The sequence below is a fragment of the Oryx dammah genome, unplaced genomic scaffold, assembly GCF_014754425.2.
Source record: "Oryx dammah isolate SB20612 unplaced genomic scaffold, SCBI_Odam_1.1 HiC_scaffold_27, whole genome shotgun sequence".
In the NCBI taxonomy this organism is placed as follows: Eukaryota; Metazoa; Chordata; class Mammalia; order Artiodactyla; family Bovidae; genus Oryx; species Oryx dammah.
The window spans coordinates 51468591-51494575 of NW_024070211.1; the positions used below are offsets into that span (position 1 = coordinate 51468591).

The 25985-nt window shown below is 38.2% G+C and overlaps 1 protein-coding gene across 4 annotated transcripts in view; it reads right to left on the reverse strand.

The window, feature by feature from the left end:
• The window catches only part of SLC39A10 (solute carrier family 39 member 10), a 155452-nt gene that overhangs the window by 56050 nt on the left and 73417 nt on the right, over nt 1-25985 (reverse strand). The window contains exon 1 of one of the 4 annotated variants that reach the window (XM_040228892.1): nt 10924-11279. The exons of 2 other annotated variants lie outside the window; for them this stretch is intronic. The gene's annotated coding sequence lies outside the window, so the exon portion shown is untranslated. Of the gene's footprint in view, nt 1-10923; nt 11280-25985 lie in introns of those variants that run through there. One more of the 4 variants, XM_040228895.1, reaches the window with a different exon arrangement.

A 25985-nucleotide genomic window follows, 5' to 3' on the forward strand; every position in this document is an offset into this window, starting at 1 on the left:
GTAATATAACTTGGATCTTCCTGGATCCACGTTTACTTGGTAAACTCCAGGAGCTGGGGATGGACAGGGAGGCCTGGCATGCTACAGTCCATGAGGTTACAAAGAGTCGAACACCACTGAGCGACTGAACTGAACTGAAGTTGGATCCATTTTAAATTCCATTTCTGATATAACCACCCAATGTAATGTACACAGAATAGAATCAGGAGTCAAAACCTTCATCTCTAGTCCACTGTCACTGTCTAGTTCCCTGTCACTGTTTCCTCTCTGAAGAACAGGGGAAACAGTCCCTTCATATATCCACCAACTGAACTAATGTATATGAAATGTGTACTTTGTAAAGTTTATTAACCTGAAGTATTACCACTATTTGATGTGGTACTACTACATGTCTTTCACTTAACTTCTGAAAAGTATAGAACCAGAGTGGGAAAAAGGTCCCTTTGCTCTGACTCCTTCCAAAGAATGCTATCAAAAATATTCCGAGAGCATATGCAGTGTTAGTACACCCGAGAACAACTCTTAGATTACAGGAGGCATCCAACTGAAAAAAAGTTGCGATGAATTACCATGACAGACCAGGTTCACTGACTTTATAAAACTTCAAGGCATAAAATTACTTCAGTAATGAGTCCTTATCAAGAACCCTTAAATCCTCTTAGAGCTTCAAGGTGTCCTTTTTCATTCCCCTACTTTACCTCAGTTTGGAATGTCAATGTAGCTATTACCAAAATAAGCACAATCTAATATTTACCCTGCAACTCATTCATATGAAAATAGTAGAGGCATGCTAATGGAGGTCAGGCAAAATTCAGAGCTCCTTCTGTTTCACTTTTATTTTTCAAGAGACAGAATATAAACATGAGCATTGATCAAATGTAATCACACATCAAATCTATTGTTGTATTCTAAATATTTATGTACAAACTTACATTTTCTCATTAAATGTTCAAACTATCTGAAGTCTCTGCTTTTCAAGCATTCATTACAGGGAATCTGGAACCACATTGTAGAAAGCCACCTTAAACATTCCTATGTCTGTTTTGCTGCTTGTGAATACAAAGAACATCCGAGATTTGTAAATGTATGAGCTGGCTGACCTTTATCAATCACAAAATATTGTGATGCCTTTTGAAGCTACTAAAATGTTTATACTTTTAGCCTTTCAATTTAATAAGCTTCAATCTCTTTCCACTACAAATGCATATACACCTATACAACATGTAGTCATAAAGAGGACTTAAAGACAGGGGGCTAACCTTAGGACCTGGATGAGAAACACACGCCTTTTCCTTTCAACTTGCAGAGCTGTGTTCTCTTTCCATTCATCATCCCTGACCATTGCCTTCATTCCAAGAATAGTTACTGCCACTGCCTCTAATCTTTATTACTTCATTCATCGTCACTGTTCCTATTTCCCGTTTTCAGCATTTTGTCACTGTTACATGCCCCCAATTTTGTACCAACTTACCATTCATAAGCACTGCCAGGTAAAATGATCCTTCCTTTCCATAAGATTAGGGGGGGAAAAACACAGAATCTCCAAGGCAACATTTTCATAACATTAACATTTTTTGATGCTGCTGACAACACAGACTACTACTTCTCCACCAGGGAAGCTTTCTATCTGATAAATTTTAGCTGTCCTTACAGTTGTTTAAACAAAGTTAAATGGTTCTGTTCTGTCATTTAGCAGAATCTTACAAAATTATAATTCAAATGTCAAAACTACTTAATTTCTACTAGCAAACACCAATTTCATTAATCAATGATCAATCCATCTTTATGATCAAGTTCAACCTCCTCCAATATAAAGAAAACTACACAAAATTCTTAAACAGAGTGTTTTAGGGCACATTCTCTGTCTTACAGAATCACATTCAGATACACAGACTGGGGTAGATTTTGTGATATATAGACATTTAGAAAAAGAAAAAATAAGAAAATTATTAATGCCGGGGGAAAAACGTTGTGCAGGGTAAGTACCAATTTACAGCAGCAAATAACCTTTATAGTCATAAAAATATAACACTACTGTTCTAAACCAGAATTATAATATAACTGCACTGAAAAACTGAGATATAGGAAATGATAGGGTTCATGGAGAGGAAGGAAGAGTGCTAAATCCAAAGCAGACAATGACTAAAATTGAAAATCAACAAGTTATGAATATATTGGAGACATGGCAGTGAACAGCAAAACAACTAAGAAACCAAGAGTTCTTTATATCTCTAGGCAGAATGTAAAAGACAGAGGACTGATTTTTTTCTTTCCCCAACCTTAATTTCATAGAACTATTTAATTCTTTAAACTATATTCATGTATAATTCTGACTGAAAAAACTAAAATCTAGCAATTATAAATCTTAGTTTCTGTTGAACAAAGTCACATTGTGTCCCATGTGGAGGAAAGTAAATTACAGTTTCAAGATTTCACAAGCATTTGTTTATAGAGTTTTAATCACATTATATAATCATTTTAACTTCAATTTGTGCTATTGTTTTTAGTTACCTGCTTGGTTGTATAAGTCCAAGATATGGGGAAAGACCACAAAATTCTGAATATTTTTCAGGCAGTCTTGTTACATATGTTCAAATTGTTTTCTAGACAAATTAAATTTGGTTATACTGCCACCAGCTGTATGATCATAGTATTCTCATTAGTAGTTGCTACTATTAATTTTGGAACATGTAAAATTCCCAGGTGGCAGAGGGGTAAAGAATTAGCCTGCCAATGCAGGAGACTCAAGAGAAGGAAGCATGCTTGATCCCTGGGTCAGTAAGAACCCCTGGAGAAGGAAACAGCAACACACTCCAATATTCATGCCTGGAAAATCCCATGGACAGAGCCTCGCATGCTACAGTCCATGGGGTCGTAAAGAACTGCACACACACACACAATACAAAATTACCTTATTCTTATTTACATTTTCAAATTATTCCTGGTGTCTCAATATTTTTATAAACATGCACGAACTTTGTATATAACATTACTTAGTCATATTTTCTGCAGAAAACATCTTCAATTCTGTCCAATGCTTTTTTACTTTGATTACAATATTTTCCCTTTCATGGACAGATGTGTTTCCATGTACATGCACTGATGTCTGTAATTTATTTTTGCAATTTCTTTATGACTTCTAAGTTTAAGAAGTTTTTTTTCCCCTATATTTATATTGTTTTCTTTAAAAAAAAAACAAAAACCGTAATTAAAATTAACATGACCCATAACATCCATTTCATTTTTAGGGAAAACAGAACAACCACTGAACTAACAAACAATAGTCTTTTATCTGTTCACTAAGAAAGTTTACATTTTAGCCTTAATAAAACTTTCAAGTATGTGTGTTTAAGCAGAAATCTTCAGAGGAAAAGCTGTAAACATGTTTATATACAAATCATAAATTATATTGTAGATAATATTATATTTACAGTGTGCTTAAACACTTTTTCTTAAAATCTCTTTCAGTAATTTGATTGTAGTTGATTTCCTTCTTTAGTTCTTTTTTTAAATTAATGATTATTTTCTTGAAAATAAACTTACTTAAACTGGTTGTTGTTGCTATATAAATCAAATAATTCACCTTACTTGAAAAAACAAGAGTATGCTAATTTAAAACAAAAATCTTAAACATATATATTCTAAACATTAACAAGTTATGAAGTCAGTTGAAATTCTACATTGAACAAGGTCCATGGAAATAGAAAACATAATCCTGTTGCTTTGCGACATACATTATATATAATACATGGTATCTGTTCTCAATTTTGTTGTAATTATGCACACAATTATGTAATAATTACATTATAATTACATAAAATGTTTTTCTAATATTATACTTTTACTGACCTCACTGATTTGCAAAGTAATAACAATTCATATCTTACTCTAAATATCTTGATATGGTATATAAATCCATCTTTCCTTCATCATGAGGCTATGTTCTTCTACAACAAAGCACAAAGTACACTTGTTCACATGTAAACAGAATAAAATAATGATTCAACTTCAGCAAAGGTGCACTGAGAAGTATTACACCAAAACACCTGTTCACAGTTCTGTAAACATGCAATCATGAATTGCTTTATGAGGGAAGTGGGAACAAAGGAAAAAGGAGGAAAGGGTAGAGGAAGGGGCAGGGAGAAGGCATAAAAATAAATATGAAACACTTTCTGCTCTGAAGGAGGTACAAGGAAGACAGTCACCTTTTAAACGAGAGAAGGTAAACTGAGAGACACTGCATAGGTAGCAGTAGAAACACAGTGATAGAGCTAGGTAGTAGCTCCAGGTCGAAAGACACATTACAACTCTAAGCATCATAAATAAGGGTGCTATTCCTCTGACAGGGAAGAGACAAAAAGCTTCTTATACTATTTATGTGAAGAATACCTGAGAACTCATATTACTACCCATTCATTTATATTTGAATGCTTCTCTGCTAAAGTATTTTACTTATATAGGAACTAGGAAAATTTAAGTATTTTAAAAACAGCATCATGTCAAATAATGATAGAATATGAAGAACTGGATCCAGGAGTTGGCTGACTTAAAGGGTCAGATAGTTAACATTTTAGGATTTGTAGGCAGTATAGTCTCTATGGCACCTACTCAATTTTGTCATTATGGCACAAAGCAGCAATACACAATATATTCATGTATCCATTAATTAATTTACAAAAGCAAACTGATTTGGTCCATGGCCATAACTTGCTGACCCTTGACTTAATCCACACATTAAAAAAAAAAAATTTACCAATTCAACAGACAACAATAGAGGAAACCACTACTGTAAAACTCAAAACTTCACAGAACATGTAAAGTGAATTCAGAAAAAAAGTTTAGAGGTATGAAGCGCATCTGAAATTTTTTTTGTTTTACAAACATGAAAGTAACAGGGCAGTGGGATATATGTATTTGTGACCTTGTTACTAAAACTGAAAGCAATTTAATTTTCTATGTGAATGTAAATAAATCTAAAAACTAAAGTGATCACTGACTGACAAGTCTTTGATAATCACTAGAGCATTAAAAATAACTTTCATACAGCAGTTCACAGTAATTAGTAATTCTAATAACAATGCTTCTGGGTTCCATGAAAGTACATAATCTTACAGTGATAAAAGGTATCTCCAACATTCTGATTCACTTTCTAATTCCTAAAAACTACTATGAATGGGAAGGATGGTCCCCCAAAATAAATGTAAACATGGCTGTATGAAATGTTAATGCAAAAACAACTATCTGATACCTTCTCTTTGGCAGTAAAACATATATTATAAAGGGTAAATGTAAACCATAACAGTTGTTTAGTCGCTAAGTCATGTCTGACTCTGGGACTCCATGGACTATAGCCTATCAGGCTCCTCTGTCCATGGGATTTCCCAGGCAAGAATACTGGAGTGGGTTACCATTTCCCTCTCCAGGAGATCTTCCCAATACAGGAATTGAACTCCCTTCTCCTGCATTGGCAGGAGGATTCTTTACCACTGAGCCACCAGGAAAGCCTATAAATATAAAAGCACAAAATCATACACCACCAACTCTTAATGAAATTAATTGAAACTGTATTTGAAAAAAAAATTTAGATTTTATCCATATATTTACAAACCTGAAACATTCAAAAAACTAAGATTATGGCATCCAGTCCCATCACTTCATGGCAAATAGATGGGGAAACAATGGAAACAGTGAGAGACTTTATTTTCTTGGGCTCCAAAATCACTGCAGTAATGAAATTAAAAGACACCTGCTTCTTGGAAGAAAAGCTATGGCCAACCCAGACAGCATATTAAAAATCAGAGATATTGACAACAAAGGTCCATCTAGTCAAAGCTATGGTTTTTCTAGAAGTCACACATGGATGTGAGAGTTGAACCATAAAGAAAGCTGAGCGCCAAAAAAATGACGCTTCTGAACTGTGGTGTTGGAGAACTCTTGAGAATTCCTTGTACTGCAAACAGATCAAACCAGTCCATCCTAAAGGAAATCAGTCCTGAATATTCATTGGAAGGACTGATGCTGAAGCTCCAGTACTTTGGCCACGTGATGCAAAGAACTGATTCACTGGAAAAGACCCTGCTGCTGGGAAAGACTGAAAGCAGGAGGAGAAGGGGACGACAGAGGATGAGATGGTTGGATGGCATCACTGAGTCGATGGACATGAGTTTGAGCAAGTTCCAGGAGTTGGTGATGGACAGGGAAGCCTGGCACGCTGCAGTCCATGGGGTTGCAAAGAGTCAGACATGACTGAGCGACTGAACTGAAAAATCTGAAACCATCATCCCATCCCTTTTTACATGAAAAATCTAATACTAAAAATCTATTAGAGTTTGACACTGTATGTTCTATGATGTGCTGACTATAAATTACTGTGTTCTGAATATTAAACATGGTCTCTTAAACAGCTGAAAATTTCAATAATGCTACTGTTATTTAAACTTTACAATTTCAGTTAAAAATTGCCTCATATCTACTGACACACTTTTGAATATTCTGATTATAGTAAATATTTGTTAAGAATATTTGCTTATATATTTTGCTTATTTTGGAAAAACCTGTTTTGTGTGTGTGTGGTCTATTTACAGAACATACAGAAAATGAAAATTAAAATAGTTTGGAATACTGATAACTGGTATAATTTGACATTTTAATAAGAGTTTACATAAATGATTACATGAAATCTTATGGTTATTAAAGGTCCTTGAGACTATTTTTCAAATTTCATTCTATAAATGTCAGAGTTCAGAAAAACTTGAACTAAAAAATAAAGGCTATGTGATTTTAACATTTTCAGTACAGTAGAGGCAATACAGTTATATGGGAGCAAGTTAAAAGAAGAAAGCAGAAGAAACCCAGACTGAAGTAACTGATACTATTCATATACAAAGTTAATCTCAAAGATACATATTTAACATACAGCTCTCTTTCTGTCCGAAAAATTCCTCCAACATAATTTGCAAGAAAACAAGGACTTATACTGTTCAATCTCCATCCAAACTCACCCTCTATTTGAAAAATCAGGGTGAAAAGCAATAGCTTTTTAACAGTTCAAAATGACTCATAGCAACATTAACCAGCTGGAGGAAATCTCAAAGTAAACTATATAAGTAGCACTAAAGAATCTAATTGCAACTTAAAATAGTTTTGTTTTAGGGAAAGGTAAAGATGAAGGGAAAGAAAACTTCAAGGGGAATCAAACACTAGGGGGCAGCATCAAACTGTTGGGACAACCTGAACTCTTCTAACAGCTAAAGTTAGTACATTTTTAATAAGAATTACTCGTAATGAAAGATGCCCTTATAGGTTATAAACCTGTTATAAAGCAAAATAACTAGCTCTTTTGATCACCTATACCTCTTTTCCATTTCCTACTGTATACTCTTTTGCAACTTGTGAATAAGTTTAAAATACACTAGTGATAGTCCTTTTTTGATATATACATACAAAAACATTTCCATTCTTGAGGTAGCCACTACACAGATAAGGGCTGACATATAAAAATCCAAAGTATTTCCTTTGATTAGTACTGAATTTAAATTTTCTATCTCTCAAGTAACATTTTTAATTTGATTAAAGAGTTTTGTACATTCACTGGATAAGTTTTGTACATTCACTGTCACAAGTATTATTTGACAAAAAGTTATGGAGTATGTGCCCCTCAAGGAATTTAGTTTGGCAGAAAAAAGATGTATATATGTAATTATAAGTCAGAAAATGCAAAATAAGAAGAAATTCTATGGATTATTACATATGAATAATAGAATAACAACAATTGTATCCTCTTCAGTGGCCCAGTAGAGACCATTAAACCTCATTCTGGAATCAAGATAGAAAGTAGTCCTTCAACCACTAACGAACTGGAAGATTTGTATGCAGAAAAGAAGGTAAAATGAATCATCTGTAGCCCTTTGATTCATTCTGTCATTTAATGGGGACTTCCCTGGTGGCTCAGACGATTAAGCATCTGTCTACAATGTGGGAGACCAGGGTTCAATCCCTGGATTGGGAAGATCCCTGGAGAAGGAAATGGCAATCCACTCCAGTACTATTGCCTGGAAAATCCCATGGACAGAGGAGCCTGGTAGGCTACAGTCCATCATGAGATAGATTTTTCTGGTACTTCCAAGTTCACAGATAAAAGATTAAGATAAAGAAATTTGCTCAAGGCAACCAAACTAGTTAATAATGGATCAGTTTTGAACTTTAAGTCTCACTCCAAGCCCTACATTCTCTCCAATAGCGGCCAAAACAAGGGTCAAGGAGGTGGGGTAATAGAATGGTAACAACATAATTCTCTTTTAATTAAAAGCAAATAATCATTCCTGTTGTTGAATAATTACCATTGTTACAACACCTATACCCTATATTCTTTATGCTGCTGCTGCTGCTGCTAAGTCACTTCAGTCGTGTCCGACTCTGTGCAACCCCACAGATGGCAGCCCAAGAGGCAAGAACACTGGAGTGGGTTGCCATTTCCTTCTCCAATGCATGAATAAATCTGTTTAAAAACGAAAAGAAAACACCACTTAGAGATGTACCTGCATACCAAACTGGAGGCCTCCTAAAAATGGCTTCAAATCAAGTGCTTAAAAAAGTGGAGGAAGTGTGTTGACTTTTAAGTTGTTAGTGGAATACAAATTAACACGAAGAATAAGTAAAGATTGTTGTTTAATGGATAAGTTGTGTCCCATTCTCTGCGACCCTATGGACTGTAGCCTGTCAGACTCCTCTGTCCATGGGATTTCCCAGGCAAAAATACTGGAGTGGCTTGCCATTTCCTTCTCCAGGGGATCTTCCTGACCCAGGGTTCAAACCCGTGTCTCCTGCATTGGCAGACGATTTCTTCATCGCTGAGCTACCAGGGAAGCAAAAAGTTATCACATGATATATTGATGTCACCTCATAACTAACCACTTCTTCTGAAGTAGCACAAATTACAGAGGGGTTATTAACCAGGGAGCTGTATATAAAATTCAGGTTTGAGAATCTGGATACCGAAGAAGGATATATCGTAAAGTAACCTTAGTTACCCCTTCAGTTATAAATATAAGCCAAAAAAGAAAAAATCAGTTAACTTGCAGCACCTGACACTACTAATATAAATCATTCAAATTAAATCCTATATTTACAGTCTTCACTAGTTTGAAATTAGGCATTATGACCTGCCATTACTCTTGATATTTAATGCTTTACTAAAGCATGAATTCACCATTAATATTTAAAATTTTGGTAATTATATTTTAGTACAACTGGATTCTCCGGAATCTTATGTATTCCATATACTTAAAAATCACCATTCTGAACTTCATCGTACAAAAGTTTAAAAGCTTCTCCAGTACATCATTCTTTTCTTCTAATCAATCACCACTGATAATACACTGATAATCCTCTCTCGAGTATTTAGTGCAGGTACGGATGTGAGAGAACTGGTATAGACCCAAGGTCTAGAATAAGAGACTGACTCAAGATGACTTAACATCTCTAGAATTAAGTCCTAACAAAAAACAGTACATAAGAGTCTTCAGGCTTTCAATTGAATTACTACAATCAACTACATTTTAAATCTCCAGTTTTTCCAATATATTACTTGCTAGTTCTTAATTAGGTAAATTTAGATACCCGTCTTAAAAAAAAAAAACACACACACACACACACAAATGGAACGTAAACTTATCATCTTGCTCGTTTTGCTCCATCAAGAATGACTCAGTTCCTAGGTGAAACTAGAGAACGGAACTGCGTAAAAGACTTTAAAAAGTCCACAGTGTAACCTACCATCTTTTTAAATTATGTGCTTTAATGTTACTTTATTACTTAAAACAATCTGAGCCAGGGACACTTCCAACTGAGGGCTGCGGATCCTGCGAGAGATCTCTTCCTTGTGCCCTGCTCATAAAGTCAGCCCATGTGGACTGGCTCCCTCCCACGTGAACAGTTCTTTAGAGAAGCCACAGGAAGGCACACGTCGCCTGAGCCCTCACCAGGCCTGGGCACTCGGGGATCCCAAGGGAGAAGCAAGGAGTTGAGCAGATCCCTGGACCCGGAGAGGGGGCTGCGAAGGTTCCCCGACGTAGTGCAGCCTGGTGGGCCCCCTAAGGTTCTCCGCCAAAGGGCTTTCACGAACAAAGCCCGGGCAGCCGCGCCACCTCCCGGCTCACCCGGCCTCGACCACCGACCCAGCCCCACCCGAGCCCTCAGCTCCAGGGACCCCAGCTGGCTTCAATATCAACTCCCCCGCGCCCCGCCTCGGCTTTTCGGTTGGTCGGGGAGAAAGTAAGCCCCACCAGGCCTCCCGCGGTAGGAGCAGAGGCGCCACCGTCCGTTAGCCTGCCGGGCCGGAACAGCGGCGCCCAGGCTCCATCCCGGGGATCCCCGTGACACACAGGAGGGGAGCACGCGAGAGGAAGATCGGGGGCGTTCGCCGCCGCCTGTCTCCAAGCCCCTCCGAGACCGGACCGCGGACCCTCCCATCCTCGGGCCAACGCGTCCCCGCCTCCACCGGCCACACCAACCTCGGCCCCTAACCGGCCGCGCGCAGCCCCCCAACCGCCGCCGCCTGCTCAGCGGTGACTCCCCCACTTCCCGCACGGCTCCCCAGCCTCGGCAGGAGGCTGACTCGGGCGCGGGTCCCGCACGCGGGGCGGAGGCTGCCCGATCGCTAACCCGGCAGCAGCCCAGAGCGCACACGAGGAGCGGCGGCGCCCCACGCGCAGCCCACCGCGCGCTCTGCCCGGCTCGCCGCCGCCGCCGACTGCAGCAGCTGCGGGAAGCCCACAGCGCCCCGATCCCCGAAGGACTCAGCCCCGACTCCCTGGTTCCTGTCTCCCTTTCTACCCCCCAGCCGTCCCGGGACTCGCAGTCTCCGCCGCGCACGGGGCCGGTTCTGGGGGAGGGAATGTAAACAAATCGGGGTTTTATAGTTACCTCACACTCGAGTGCCGTGTGCATCTCCTCTCCGCTCGGTACCAAACCCCGGCTGCACCAAATCGTGTATTCACCAAAGCCGGCTGCGCCAACTGCGTCGCGGAGACCCGCGCGTCGGACACCACGCTACGCTAGCGGCGTACACTGCCCACTCAAGTCCTTGCGCAGCCGCACCCCGTCCGCCTATGGGCGCTACGCTCTGGGCGTACACGCACCACCCAGCCATTCACTTCGAATAACGCAAATAGCGTAGGGGAACTGCCCCACTCGAGGATTCCACACGGACCGTGAGAGCAATAGGAAATTCGAGTCTACGCAAATTGCGGAGCTCCGCGGCTCCGCGCTAGTTTTGTTCCAAGAAAAGACGCCGCGGGGGAGTTGAGAAGGCTTCTCACGCATGCGTGGAACGACCATTTACCCCTCGCCTCTTCCCCGGGCTTTGCATGTCGGTTGCTGCCGCCCGCGGGAGGCGGACGAGTAAGGGAAGCTCTAAACGAAAACGCTTCAGCCAGGTTTCAGATTGATAAATTAAAATGTTTATCTGTACAGGAGTTAAACATTTACGTTAATTTAACCCTTCCCCTTTATTAAAGTAACCTTTCAATCTCCGAGGGGAAAAAGGAACTAATACTTATTTAGTGCTAAATGCGAGGTATTTTGCATAGTTCTCCCACCCCACCTCCCAGTTTATTCTAAAGAGCACTTCCTGTGGGCCTTCCAAGCCTAAAAGAAAAAGTTGAATCCAGAGAGCTTGTCACGCACGTAGAGGAATTCTCGAGGCTTCTGACAACTTTCCAACCTCTTCCACTACCTCCTACTGCTTAATCGATTATTCTTAACACCCAATAGCAAAACCTCCGGATTCAGCCAAGCAGTTCCAAGGACTCCAGATCATGTCATGCTCATTCTTGCTCCCATTGGTTTGCTCACACCATACTGGACATGAGAATTGTTTCCTCCCCTCTTCGGGAGCAATTCACAGCCGGTACTTAAAAGGTGGCTGCCTATACTCCAGTACCCTGCTTTTTGGCATTTGATCTTCATGATGAGACTTATCTATTCTGTCTGGTGTGTCTGATTCTGTATCCAGCCAGAGAGTTACAGGAGTGCCTTACTGATATCTACCAGAGTGCATAAAACCATGATCAATAGTAATAGCGAGATTTACTCTTCGGCAAGTACTTCCTGTTTGCTCTACATGTGTATTAGTTTCATTCTCAACACAAAGAAGTAGGTATTATCCTGCCCCAGGAAACTGAGACACGGGTAACTTGTCTAAGACTACTGAACAGGTAGGGAGGAGAGTTGAGATCCAAACCCAGTTAGGACTACATATTCTGGTATTCTGCATATTTAATAAAGGAAGATTGTTTTGTTTTTGTTTTGTATCCCTACAAACAATGTCTTTTAGGTGCTCAGTAAAGACCTACTGACTGCCAGGATACTCAGCTTCTCATATCCCTTTGTTTCTTTGAAAAAGCCAACCCATTGACCTCACTCCTTCAGGTTTTCACTGCTGCAGTTAGGGAGAGGGAGAAGTCCTGAGGTTTAAAGAGATCAAGTCTGAGTACTAGCTTCAGGTGTCACCGTTGTCACTAACCGTGGGAGGCAATGGCCATGGTCCTCAGATTCATGGATAAATTAAAGGAATTGGTCTAAATTTATTCCAAAGTCTTTAGAGTTTATAAAATCATAACCAAAGTCTTTAGGTTTCATAAAATCAATATAGAGTACTTCTTTTGGGTTCAGAGCATAAAAAGCTTCCAAATTATCCTGATATTTTAAGGCTATAATTATTAAACATATTATTTCAGTAACTTTAAAATATATGCAAATATCTTTCTCCTAAATTTCCATAAGGTAGAGCACTTACATTCCTGATGTTAATATTTTAAGGTACTTACACCTTCACTGCTTTCTGAGAGAAGAACCAGAGATCAAATTGCCAACATCTGCTGGATCATCGAAAAAGCAAGAGAGTTCCAGAAAAACATCTACTTCTGCTTTATTGACTATGCCAAAGCCTTTGACTGTGTGGATCACAACTGTAGAAAATTCTGAAAGAGATGGAAATACCAGACCACCTAACCTGCCTCTTAAGAAACCTGTATGCAGATCAGGAGGCAACAGTTAGAACTGGACATGGAGCAACAGACTGGTTGCTGGGGTACATTAAGGCTGTCTACTGTCACCCTGCTTATTTAACTTAAATGCAGGGTACATTATGAAAAACACTGGGCTGGAAGAAGCACAAGCTGGAATCAAGATTGCCGGGATAAATATCAATAACCTCAGATATGCAGATGACACCACCCTTATGGCAGAAAGTGAAGAAGAACTAAACAGCCTCTTGATGAAAGTGAAAGAGGAGAGTGAAAAAGTTGGCTTAAAGCTCAACATTTAGAAAACGAAGATCATGGCATCTGGTCCCATCACTTCATGGGAAAGAGATGGGGAAACAGTGGAAACAGTGGCTGACTTTATTTTTTATCTTTTCGCTCCAAAATCACTGCAGATGATGATTGCAGCCATGAAATTAAAAGACGCTTACTCCTTGGAAGAAAAGTTATGACCAACCTAGACAGCATATTAAAAGGTAGAGACGTTACTTTGCCAACAAAGGTCCGTCTAGTCAAGGCTATGGTTTTTCCAGTGGTCATGTATGGATGTGAAAGTTGGACTATAAAGAAAGCTGAGCACTGAAGAATTGATGCTTTTGAACTGTGGTGTTGAAGTAGACTCTTGAGAGTCCCTTGGACTGCAAGGAGATCCAACCAGTCCATCCTAAAGGAGATCAGTCCTGGGTGTTCATTGGAAGGACTGATGCTGAAGCTGAAACTCCAATACTTTGGCCCCCTGATGTGAAGAGTTGACTCATTTGAAAAGACCGTGATGCTGGGAAAGATTGAGAGCAGGAGGAGAAGGAGACGACAGAGGATGAGATGGTTGGATGACATCACTGACTCAATGAACATGAGTTTGAGTAAACTCCGGGAGTTGGTGATGGACAGGGAGGCCTGGCGTGCTGCAGTTCATGGGGTTGTAAAGAGTCAGACACGACTGAGCGACTGAACTGAACTCAACTGAACTGAACTCTGCATAGAAGTTAAATAAGCAGAGTGACAATATATAGCCTTGACATACTCCTTCCCTATTTGGAATCAGTCTGTTGTTCCATGTCCTGTTCTAACTGTTACTTCTTGATCTGCATACAGATTTCTCAGCAGGCAGGTCAGATGGTCTGGTATTCCCATCTCTTTCAGAATTTTCCACAGTTTATTGTGATCCACACAGTCAAAAGCTTTGGCATAGTCAATAAAGCAGAAGTAAATGTTTTTCTGGAACTCTCTTGCTTTTTCAGTGATCCAATGGATGTTGCCAATTATGTATTTACAAGGCTAATAATATCCAGCTGGTACACAAAGGTACAGAGGACCATTGACCAAATATACAAGTTACTCAACAGCTACAGCTGAATTGAATTCCACCATGATACTCATCCCTGTTCCAGCCCTTTCTCTCAGCATTCCTTAGACGTCCCACATTTTAGGAACTATGGAGTTAATGCCTGGCTAAGAAAGACTTCTATTTTAATTGATAAGTCTTTATGCTCTATTAATTTTATATATTTTAAATATCATCTCACTCAGACATTCATATATGCTCAAGTATCAGCATATTAATTAGGACAAGACTTAGAGGAAAATTACTATGTAGGATAAATGAATGAGTTGCAAAGCAGTATATTGCTTTCCCTGTTGGCTTACTCAAAATCACCTGCTAAGGTAAACAATGAGAAGTGCAACAAAAATATCACTATAATGTATTATTTTTGTCAGTTTCATATTCATATCAGTTTTAGGGAAAGGAATTTCTAATATGTTAGAATCATGGAACTTTCTGAAATGTCAGACTTTTTTTTTGCAGTTATCTCATTTGATTCATAAAGAAGCTTCAGTTCAGTTCAGTCGCTCAGTCGTGTCCGACTCTTTGCGACCCCATGAATTGCAGCACACCAGGCCTCCCTGTCCATCACCATCTCCTGGAGTTCACTCAGACTCATGTCCATCGAGTCCATGATGCCATCCAGCCATCTCATCCTCGGTTGTGCCCTTCTTCTCCTGCCCCCAATCCCTCCCAGCATCACAGTCTTTTCCAATGAGTCAACTCTTCCCATGAGGTGGCCAAAGTACTGGAGTTTCAGCTTTAGCATCATTCCTTCCAAAGAAATCCCAGGGCTGATCTCCTTCAGAATGGACTGGTTGGATCTCCCTGCAGTCCAAGGTACTCTCAAGAGTCTTCTCCAACACCACAGTTCAAAAGCATCAATTCTTCGGTGAGCTTATCTGAACTATAAAAACAGTTTAGATGATTTGCAATATGTAGGGGGAAGAGAAAGTATTGAATTATGTGTAAATGGTTGACCCTCATTTGCTTTGCTTCTGTCACAATTTTATTTCACGTATCTAAAATTTCAAGCATGAACAATCTACCTTTGTGAAGCAAGAGATAATAAATCCAATGGCTTTGTTTTGCACCTCAGAGGGTTAGAAAAGAACCAGCTACAATAAATAAAGAAAATAAGAACCATGCTTCATACCTCAATCTTTAGCTGTGAATAAAGAAAATCTGTCATAAAACTTTTTTCCCCTCTAATAGAGGAGAAAACTGACATCATACACAACAAAATTAAGAGCCTTTAGTTAAATTTATTAAAAACATGAGTGCTTCTGAGAAATCAAGCCTTTCAAACTCAACAATTCTTTCCATGAATCAAAATTAGTAATAATCAAAGATAACATAAACTCCTTAAATCCATATTCAGTTTAAACTGATTTTTACATGACCAAAAATGTTTGGTTCAGACAAGTTTATACCTGAGAAGGAAGACTAAATTATATTGGTATATAGCCCTGATGTGGGGAGTACTAAGTACTAGGAATAGGTGTTAAAGAGTTGGGAAAAGAAGGTCTCAGGAATATGGACTAAATCTAGACTCAAAATTAACTGCTTATTCAGTTTTAGAGACTCCACATTTTAGCCTGGAAATTAAGGCTTAAGCTTTAGATCTAAAGCCAGAGAAATATAAAAGGTATATTTCCCTCCTTGTTCTTTAAGGCCTGTAACACTATGTGACATTAAACATGTCAACCCTATGGTCAGGATGGAAATTGAGGCCTGTGGGGTCATCTTTTTCTGATCCCTTGAGGAATTATGGCTCTATCTCATCTAAAACCTTGCCATTCCTAAAGTGAAGATAAACAGACCCTCAGAACTTACATGGATATTCTCAGAAAGAAACACAGAAGCCCTGTGTCTCTTTCTAAAAAGCAGGACTCATGAAATAGAGAAGGCCATCCTCTTCCAGAGAGCCCACCACTTTGAAAGGGTACACAAAGACAGGGAGAAAGGCACCCTAGTGAGAAACACATTTGATTGACATGCCTGGCAAGTGAGATCATTTTAAGCTGGTAGGCTAATTCAATAAAATCAGTTTCAAGTTCTCTGCAGAAATAAAAATAGATTAGAGAAATGAAACAAAACGACAAGTCAAGCAACTCACCCAGCCAGAGTAGAAAATTAGCTTAAAAAAATTTTTTTTTCTTTTATATGCTTTACCTAGATAATGCTAACAATAGACTTGCCAGATCTTAGTTTTAATTAACTGTGATACAAACAAAAGACTCTTAACATTAGATATCCCTACTGGGAGAAAGACAATAATGTAGAAGCTTAGAACCTCTGATTTCAGCCTCTGATTTGCTGTGGCAAATCCTTTCAAAATAGGAATGAGACCTAGCCTAGGAGAAAGGGGAAGACACACTCAGAAGAATAAACAAAAGCAAGAAGCTCAGTGCTAGAGCAAGGATAACAGGCCAATAACAGATTTGACCATGTGACAGTGATGGAAAAGCTTCTCCTACTCTATTGTCCTCACCAGCCCTGGAATTCCACATTTAGAACTTTGTTCCTGGGCCTTGAAGCCAAAGAGACTTTGAAGGAAGTTTACTACCGTTTTATTACTTATCTAGTGAGAAAATACTTTTTAAGGTCTTTACTGAATAGAAAGTTTTTAAGAAGGGAGGAAATTTGATTATTCAGATTTTTAAGGGTAGTGTGGTATAAAAAGGACAGGAGGAAAAACAGACATACTGCCAACTTCTCAATCTTGCTTCTAGCTACCTTGCACACTCACAGAATACTGAAAAGAAGGAAAACAGAAGGCTTGGTAAGCAGCCCCTTGTACCAACCAAGGAGCCCTAGAGGCCAACAGACAGTCCTCTTGAAATTCCAGGAGCACAGTGGAAATCAACTTTCCAAACCTTAACTCTCATTCCAAAGGAATATGTGTTTATCATGTAATATAAATAGCCACATGAATATTACAGATTTAAAGAATATTTGTGGATGGTTATGGTTCAATTTAATAAAAATTATCGACATGGAAATGAATTAACAAAAAGTTACCATGTAAATATTTGTAAAAGCAAGTTCATTTGTGTAACAAGTTAAATTAATAAAGTCATTTTTAAATTCATTTAAAAATGTCATCATATGAGAGCAAATTTCAAGTCTTGCCTAGGGCTTCCAAGATAATTAATAATGGGACTCATTTCACTAATGACATTTATGAAAATAATCAAATACACCTTTTAAAGCCAAGATACACTTGGTTTATCTTAACAAATATTGCTTACCTTTACTTATTAAGTATCTGACAGCAAGAAAGCAGCAAAATTCTAAATATTTGGGAAGTCAGTAAATGAACTGTCAAAACAAAACTTGTAGGGATTTCTGAATTTTTCTTGCACTAAGTAAAGCTCAAATCATATTTTATTTTTATTAGAATAAGCCACTTTTGCATTCTTCATAGAATCCCATAAATCACCTCTTCTTACCAGCATACATCTTTACAAGTTTTTGAAACTTCCTAATACTTTGTGAGGAATGATTCTGGTAATACTCAGTAATTAGTAACCTACTATGCTTAACCTTTCCCTTGTAAATCTCACTTATAGCCTCTAATGATTTCATCACATTCAAGTTTCATTCCAGTTACAATGATGGTTGCTTTCTCTAAGCAGTTAGATTTCAGTTTTTCCTCCCACCCTAAATACATGAAGGTGTATGGTTTAAAATGTGCCAGGTGCCATTTTAAGTACTATGAATATGGTAACTAATTTTATTCCTATGACAGCTCTGCAAGGTAGATATTATTATACCCATTTCATAGATAAAGAAAACAGGTAGTTAGCAAGGGGTTGGAGCCACAAGCTCAATCCAGACAGTCTGGCTCTGGAGGTTATGTTCCTAATCCTTACATTACTTTATTCTTATTTAGATACTATGTGCAGGTCCCAATTTTTCTGAGAATATCTCCATACTTTCTCTGCAAAATTTGGTAATTAAAAAAAAATAGTAGAACCATAAAGTGGTAGCTTTCCAGGCTGTAAATGTAACAGGTCAATGAAAATTGTAAATGGAATAGAGAATAAGAACATTTAAAGATACTTATAATGTGAACATTTGATTTATCTTTGAGCTTGACTAGCTTGACTCAATACCAAGGGAGATTATTCCAGTCTTTTAAATTAAAATGTTAATTAGCCAATTTGGTTATACATTTAGATGAAAGCTTTCCCCTCTTTATGCTGACTTGATATAATTGTTCAAGTATTTATTTATGCTAGTTAGATCATTAAAAATTAGGTAGAATCAGGTGTATGTTAATGACTTTGATCACAGTCATATATATATGAGCTATTAATGTGGTAATCAATGAAGAATTGGTCAAGTGCAGGCAAATATATCCCAGCAGATTTAAACTAAAATTCAGTTAGGGGATTGAAGGTTCATTTCAGTCCTTGGATTTAGATGAATCTACCTCCTCTACAAGTCTACCTTGGGGAAGAAAAGCAAACTTTAAGGGATGAAACTATTTATAGGTAAAAGTTTGTGCTCCTTTGATGTGCAGGCCACTACGTAGCTGGAAAATGAGGGCAAAGAAAATATGATTCTTTACCTAAAGTTGTTTACAGCCCAGTCAGGGAGGTAATTGAAAAGACAATTTCGGTACAGAGTGACAAGGGCTGTGTTCACGATAATATGGGTTGCTAAGGCTGCAAATTACTTTGCCAGCTAAGGTCCGTCTAGTCAAGGCTATGGTTTTTCCTGTGGTCATGTATGGATGTGAGAGTTGGACTGTGAAGAAGGCTGAGCACCAAAGAATTGATACTTTTGAACTGTGGTGTTGGAAAAGACTCTTGAGAGTCCCTTGGACTGCAAGGAGATCCAACCAGTCCATTCTGAAGGAGATCAGCCCTGGGATTTCTTTGGAAGGAATGATGCTAAAGCTGAAACTCCAGTACTTTGGCCACCTCATGCGAAGAGTTGACTCATTGGAAAATACTTTGATGCTGGGAGGGATTGGGGGCAGGAGAAGAAGGGGACGACAGAGGGTGAGATGGCTGGATGGCATCACTGACTCGATGAACGTGAGTCTGAGTGAACTCCAGGAGTTGGTGATGGACAGGGAGGCCTGGCGTGCCACAATTCATGGGGTCACAAAGAGTCGGACATAACTGAGTGACTGAACTGAACTGATGGCTGCTTTATACAAGTCCCAGACCAAATCCCCTTCACTTACACTCACTCTGTCTCATTGGAGGCACAAGTAAACTGAGGATTCTGCATGAAGAATACCAAAATCACATGTCTCCTGTTCTACCTTATGTGTGGGGTGTTGCCAGAGAGACCAGGAATGTGTGCTCTGAGGAAAGCCTTTTATGTTCTTAGGGTGGAGAGAGTCCACAACAAACATTATATATTATCTTTACAGAGAATCACATGTATGCATTAGTCTTTACTTAAACTTTCTAGAATTTATATCAAACAGTGACTACTTTTGAGTATGATTTTAGCATGAGCCTCTTCCTGTATGTTTCCCAGTTCTTTACATTTTTTAAGATACCTGATTCGTCAGCAATGTTAGAAATGTAAGTAGAATGTATCTGACCATTCCAGGTGATACTGATTGCAAAATAACCAAGCTTTGTAGCAGAGATATTTGGGATTTTTCTTCTACACCTTTTTATTAAGTTGTTTTATTATTTATTATTCCTATATTTATTACTATAGGAAGCACATTTGGGAAATATTTGCACCTTTGCTATCATCAAAAAGAGGTGTTATAAATCACCTGTATTGTCTTCTATGGGCTAATTTTCCTTTTCATAATTGTATAGGCATAAGGGAGTAGGAAATAGAAATTAGGTATCAACAGAATCATAAAAATTTCCAACTTGCTTTGCTCTACGAAATCCCTGGAGAACTAGCCAGTCCATTCAAAGACTAGAGGAAACCCTACATCCTAGACAGTGGCTCCTCCAAATTGGATCCAACATGTAACTGTGTCCCCTGGAACTTTTAATAAAGGTTGAAAGAAAAAATTAGAAAGCCTAAGTTTGGAAATCCGTGTGTGTGATATTAAATTGGTTCAGAGAGCTTGATTGCCTGTGTCAGGCCAGATGGTATTTGTGCTTGTGAAATAAGGCCCAGATTGGAAAACTATCCCATCACTTGGGCTTCCCTGGTGGCTCATCAGTAAAGGATCCCCCTGCAATGCAGGAGCCGCATGAGACACGAGTTTGATTCCTGAGTAAGAAAGATCCCCTAGAGGAGGGCATAGCAACCCACTCTAATTTTCGTGCCTGGAGAATCCCCATGGGCAGAGGAGCCTGGCAGGCTATAGTCCATAAGGTTGCAAAGAGTCAGACACAACTAAAGTGACTTAGCATGCATGCACCCAACCATCACTTAGGAAATAATCTCTTTGCAATTATGTTCCTAACTTAGTATGTCAAAGACTGTCTTTGGAGCATTTCAAATCTGCTTATCTAGAAGCTATGCTGAGCCAAGATACTAAATAATGCAATACTAAATGATAATAACTATTAATCATAATCATGACAAGCAGTTACAGTATAGTGTTTACAATGTGCTGACACTATGTTCCAAAGTTACATTATTAATGGTCAACAAACAAATAATAAATATGGGAAAAAGTATTCTTAAACCCATTCCCATGTTTTGCATGGGTTAAAAAAAAAAGCTGTTCAAAAAAAGACCAGCTTAGTCAAAAGTTGCTTTGGTCCGTAATTTGAAGGTTGTTAGATTTTAATATTCTTTTTATAGATATAGGTAGGAGATTTAGGTAGACTAATAATTATTAACTCATTTGAGACATAGGCTGGGAATCATGTGTGTTTTGGGCTTCCCTGGTGGCTCAGCAGTAAAGAACCTGCCGGCCAAGGCATGAGATATAGAGGTTCGATCCCTGAGTCCGGAAGATCCCCTGGAGAAGGAATGACCACACACTCCAGTATTCTTGCCTAGGAAATCCCATGGACAGAGGAGCCTGGTGGGCTACAGTCCATGTGTGAAAGAGTCAGACACAACTTAGCAACTAAACAACAACAAGTGTTTTCTAGCCTTTATACTGCCAGCAAGACCAGCTATAAAGCTTTCTAGGGCCCAGTGAAAATGAAAATGTGGGACCGCTTGATCAAAAGTATTAAGAATTTCAAGATGGCAACAACAAAGCAATATGCCAAGCACAGACCCGTCTTAGCATGGGGTCCCATGGGATTGTACAGGCTGCATGGCCATGATGAACCCAGCCCTGACTGGCCATTAATACTGTAGTGAGTTATTTTTTTAAAAAAATTCTTCCCAAAGACAAAAAAAAAAAAATCTTGAAAATAAATTTATTTATAAAAAGGTAGTCAATAAATTAATCAAAATCTTTATAGATTTTATAAACTCTTTACATGATATGGCAAGTTACTGAGAAGATAACCCCTTGGAAGTTATGGATCATGTGACATTTTTGTTTTGCCAAGACTGTTGAAGTTATAACCAAAGCAGTATTCAACATGTAGTATTTCAACATGGGAGCCTGTTTTGTTCCTAATTTGAAGAATTCAGTTGTAAAATGAAAGTATGAGACAACTAGGAAATTTTTAATACTGATGGGACATTTGATAATAAGGAAATATTACTAATTTTTAAATGTATAGTAATAAAATTGGGCCTAAGAAAAGAATTCTTCTCTTTTAGAGGAATAGAAGAGAATTAATAGATGAAATAAGATTGTCTGACTTTTGCTTTAAAATAATCCAATGAGAGTACAGATGATGCAAGGTTATTTCTGTATAAATTGTTGAAGGGGGTGATGGTTACATGGGTGCTCATTCTATTTTTTCTACTTTTGTATTTTAAAAATTCCATAATAACAGTAAAACATGAAGCATTGCAATAAATGCAAATTAACCAAATATACCTAGTGTCTATAATGTTCCAGTAATCGGACCAAATAGGCACATTGATGATTTTATAAATGTAGAGCTCTTTAAATACAAGTTTTCAGAATTAGTCTGTATTGTTTCCCTATTTTAAATAAGAAGTTCAAAAACTAACAATAGCCTTAGAGCTGGAGCAATTCTGAGATAACCAAAACGGATCAGTAATGACATCAGCCAATATGATGCAGTCATGCCTGTGCCTAACACTTATTTTTTAATAAAATATTTAGACTGATCATTGTGGGGCAAATTGGGCATGTCTTGAAAGTGAAGCAGATGTGACTTTAAAATTATTTGGCTCCATTCTAAAATAGACCCACCCTCTTTGAAGGAAACAAACAAAAAAATAACTAATTTGCATTTAACTTAAACTTTCAGCTGTATTTAGAACAAAACTCTAATACTCCTACTTATATTTCATTTGAATTTTTATACTTTCTAGCATTCCATACTGGAAGCAAAAGGCATTGTTTAACTATTTACTACATTTGTGCAATATTTAAACTGTTAAATTTAAATAACAATTTAACAGCATTGTTAATGGAAAAGTTTGGTGATTATAATCAGTCAGTTCTAGATTAAACTGGTAGTGGGAATTGTGTTAAGAGTTAGAGAGGACTTGTAGCAGCTAAGCCCAAATTACTTTAACAATGAAGCTCTGGTGAGCGTGTCTTTATCGGCAACAGGTGAATTGACTTGTGGACTAACCATGATTAAGAATGACAGAATCTTACCAGTTTGGGGCTGATGAGGCAAATTCTGCTAGTGAAACACAATTGACCTGTAGAGGACAGGTAAGTAGGAGACTGAGAAATTCAGGTTCAAATTTCTGGTTTCTTCTTTCTTGTCTCTCTCATCCAAGCCCAACCTACGATAAGTTGGCACTTCTTTCAAACCATTAATAATTATTCTGCAAAATGATTTATCCATTCCAACAATTTGTATAAGAGGTGATAGAATGACCAAATATCATTTCGCTGTTAAGCAAAATAATATTATTGAATAACTATCTTTTCTGAAGGATGAATGGAGATTTTACAGTATCAAATCAATCCACACAACAGAAATGAAACAAGCGCAAGTATTTCAGAAGAAGGGCATGTATTTCTTATTATTTTATGAGTAAACAGTGGATATTTATACATTCTGACTTCTCTTTCCTTCCTTTCATAGCAAAGATTCTTAAAGTTTTTTTTTTTTTTTCCAAACAAACTCATTCAGCCTGCTTATTCAACTCACTTACTGAAATTGAGCTTTCACCACTAACAGGTTACCCAAATGCCACCTTAGTTACTCACTCTAGTGCTCACGTTTAACTGTATTGTTTCATTTCTCTGCTCCTTTTCAGGCAGTTTAAAACCCTTCCTCCTTCAAATACTCAGGAAATTTGATGGATCTGATGATAGGTGAAGAAGACTTGCCCAGGACACAGAGCATGAAAAGTAACCAGAGAGGTGTACCTTTCTACCAGACTGGCTGCCCAACTAGTCAGAAACCTGTCCAGTTGTCCCACCACCAGCTTTGTTCCCCTTCAAGTTAGAATCCTCCCCATTCATGTTAACAGAAGACAGCACTCTTCTGATAGTTTATCAACTCGCTAGAGACTCCTTTCCTATCTTCTTCATGGTCTTTTTTTCTCTAAACTCGCACACATGTAAGCAGTTTCTTCTGGGTCCTCTTATTTATCATTCTACACCAGTGTTTGTGAAGGAGAATTCTAAGGATTACTTGTATCAGCATCAGAGACTAAAAGGATTCTTATGAAAAGTGCAATTTACCACCCTTATCCTAGTGAACCAGCAACTTGGGAATGAAACTCAAAATGTGAATTTTAAATCACCTCTCAGGCAATTCTTACTAAGAAATCAGGATTGAGAATGACTGTTTTACCCACTCAACCTGGATTATTTTATCCAATCCCATGGCTTCAGTTACTATCTATATGTCTCCTTGTTTTCAGATATAAAGATTCTACTTGATATCTCTCAGGCAACTCTAATTTAAGATGTCCAAACTGAACACACTGTCTCCCAATCCTGCCATTCTTCCCTTGTTTCCCCGTAGTTTTCTACTTCACTCCCAGAAGGGGGAAAAAAAGTAGTAGTCTTGCCTCCTCTCTCAATTCATTCTCTCCTTACGACATTTTTCCTTGGCCTCATCACAAGGCATGTGGGATATTAGTCCCCCAACCAGGGATAGAACCCATGCTGCCTGCATTGGAAGGTGGGGTCTTAACCACTGGACCACCAGAGAAATCCTCCTTATGACTCTTGACTCCTACTTTTCAGTACACCCAAGTCACTCCCCTAGAACTAGACTAGTAGCCTAAAACTAGTTAGCATCTTTTCAAGCCCACCTCCGATCCATCCTCCACAGTGAAAATGGGAATCATCAGTAACTCAGTCAGATCAAAAAAGTTTTCAAAGCCTCACACCATCCTTTCACATTATCTCTGAAGATTTATCTGTTACTTCACCCTAAAACTATACTGTCCAACATAGTAGCCCCAAGCCACATGGGACTGTTGAGCACTTGAAATGTGGTTAGTCGAATTTGAAATGTGCTTTAAGTGTAATTCACCTATTAGATTTCTCAAACATTGTACCAAAAAAAAGTAAAAATGTGTCATTGATAATTTTCCATATTGGTTACATTGCTGAGATAATACGATTTTTTAAAATATTGGGCTAAATAAAATATTATTAAATTTTTTTTTACCTGATTCCTTTTATTTTCTTAATGTGACTTCTAAAAATGTTTAAATCACATAGGTGCTTCACATTATACTTCTAGAACTCTATAATCCAGCCAAACTGAAAGACTTGTTACTCCCTTAAAAGTTATACTTTTCCTTGCTTAAAGTGTCCCCTCTCCTCTGTACCCCTTTCCCTTCATTCATCTGATTCCCTCCTATTTGTCCTTCAGCAGTGTATACACACACAAAATTTCCTGCCCCTTTTCCTTCCCAAATCAGTTCTGGGTTAGCTGTATTTCCTACACGCTTGCGCAAACAGCATATAGCTTGCAATGTACAGCACTTGTGGTTTACTTGTCTACCCCAATCTTTGTCTCCTGTGCGCTCCAATTGCTTGTTAGCAGGACTGTGGCTTGTTCAATGTGGTATCCTCAGTTTCTAGCACATTGCTTGGTTCAAAGTGGATATGGAGTAAACACTAGTGGAATGGCTGTAGAAAATGACTTCCATGAAACATGGCTAGTAGTATGTGGGGAAGGAGTAATAGGCGAATACTCTATCTTTATCCTTAATTTGTCCACACACCCTATCAAACAGCATCCCCAAGCCTCTCTTGACCCTAGTAAAATTTTTAAATGTCATCAGTTAATTCAAATGATCAGAGAACAAAATAAATACAACTTTTGTCTTCTAAATATTTTTAAAACTGCTTTACTGCTAGATGTTCATTGTGAGAAAAATTACCTATTCATTGGAAAACATTTTTATACCGTTTTGAAGATCAAGTCTTTGGAGGAATTTAAGTAAGACCTAAAATCAAATCATTTTTCTCTGTAATCTCACACTGCTGGCATTCACAGAGAAGTTTTGAATACATCAAAAATTCTGGCATACTCACATTATAATTAACATTTACCACATTACTCTCTGTTAAAAGGAAAAGTTAGCAGACAGCAAATATAAAAGCTATATAGTCCATAGAATTCTCTAGGCCAGAATACTGG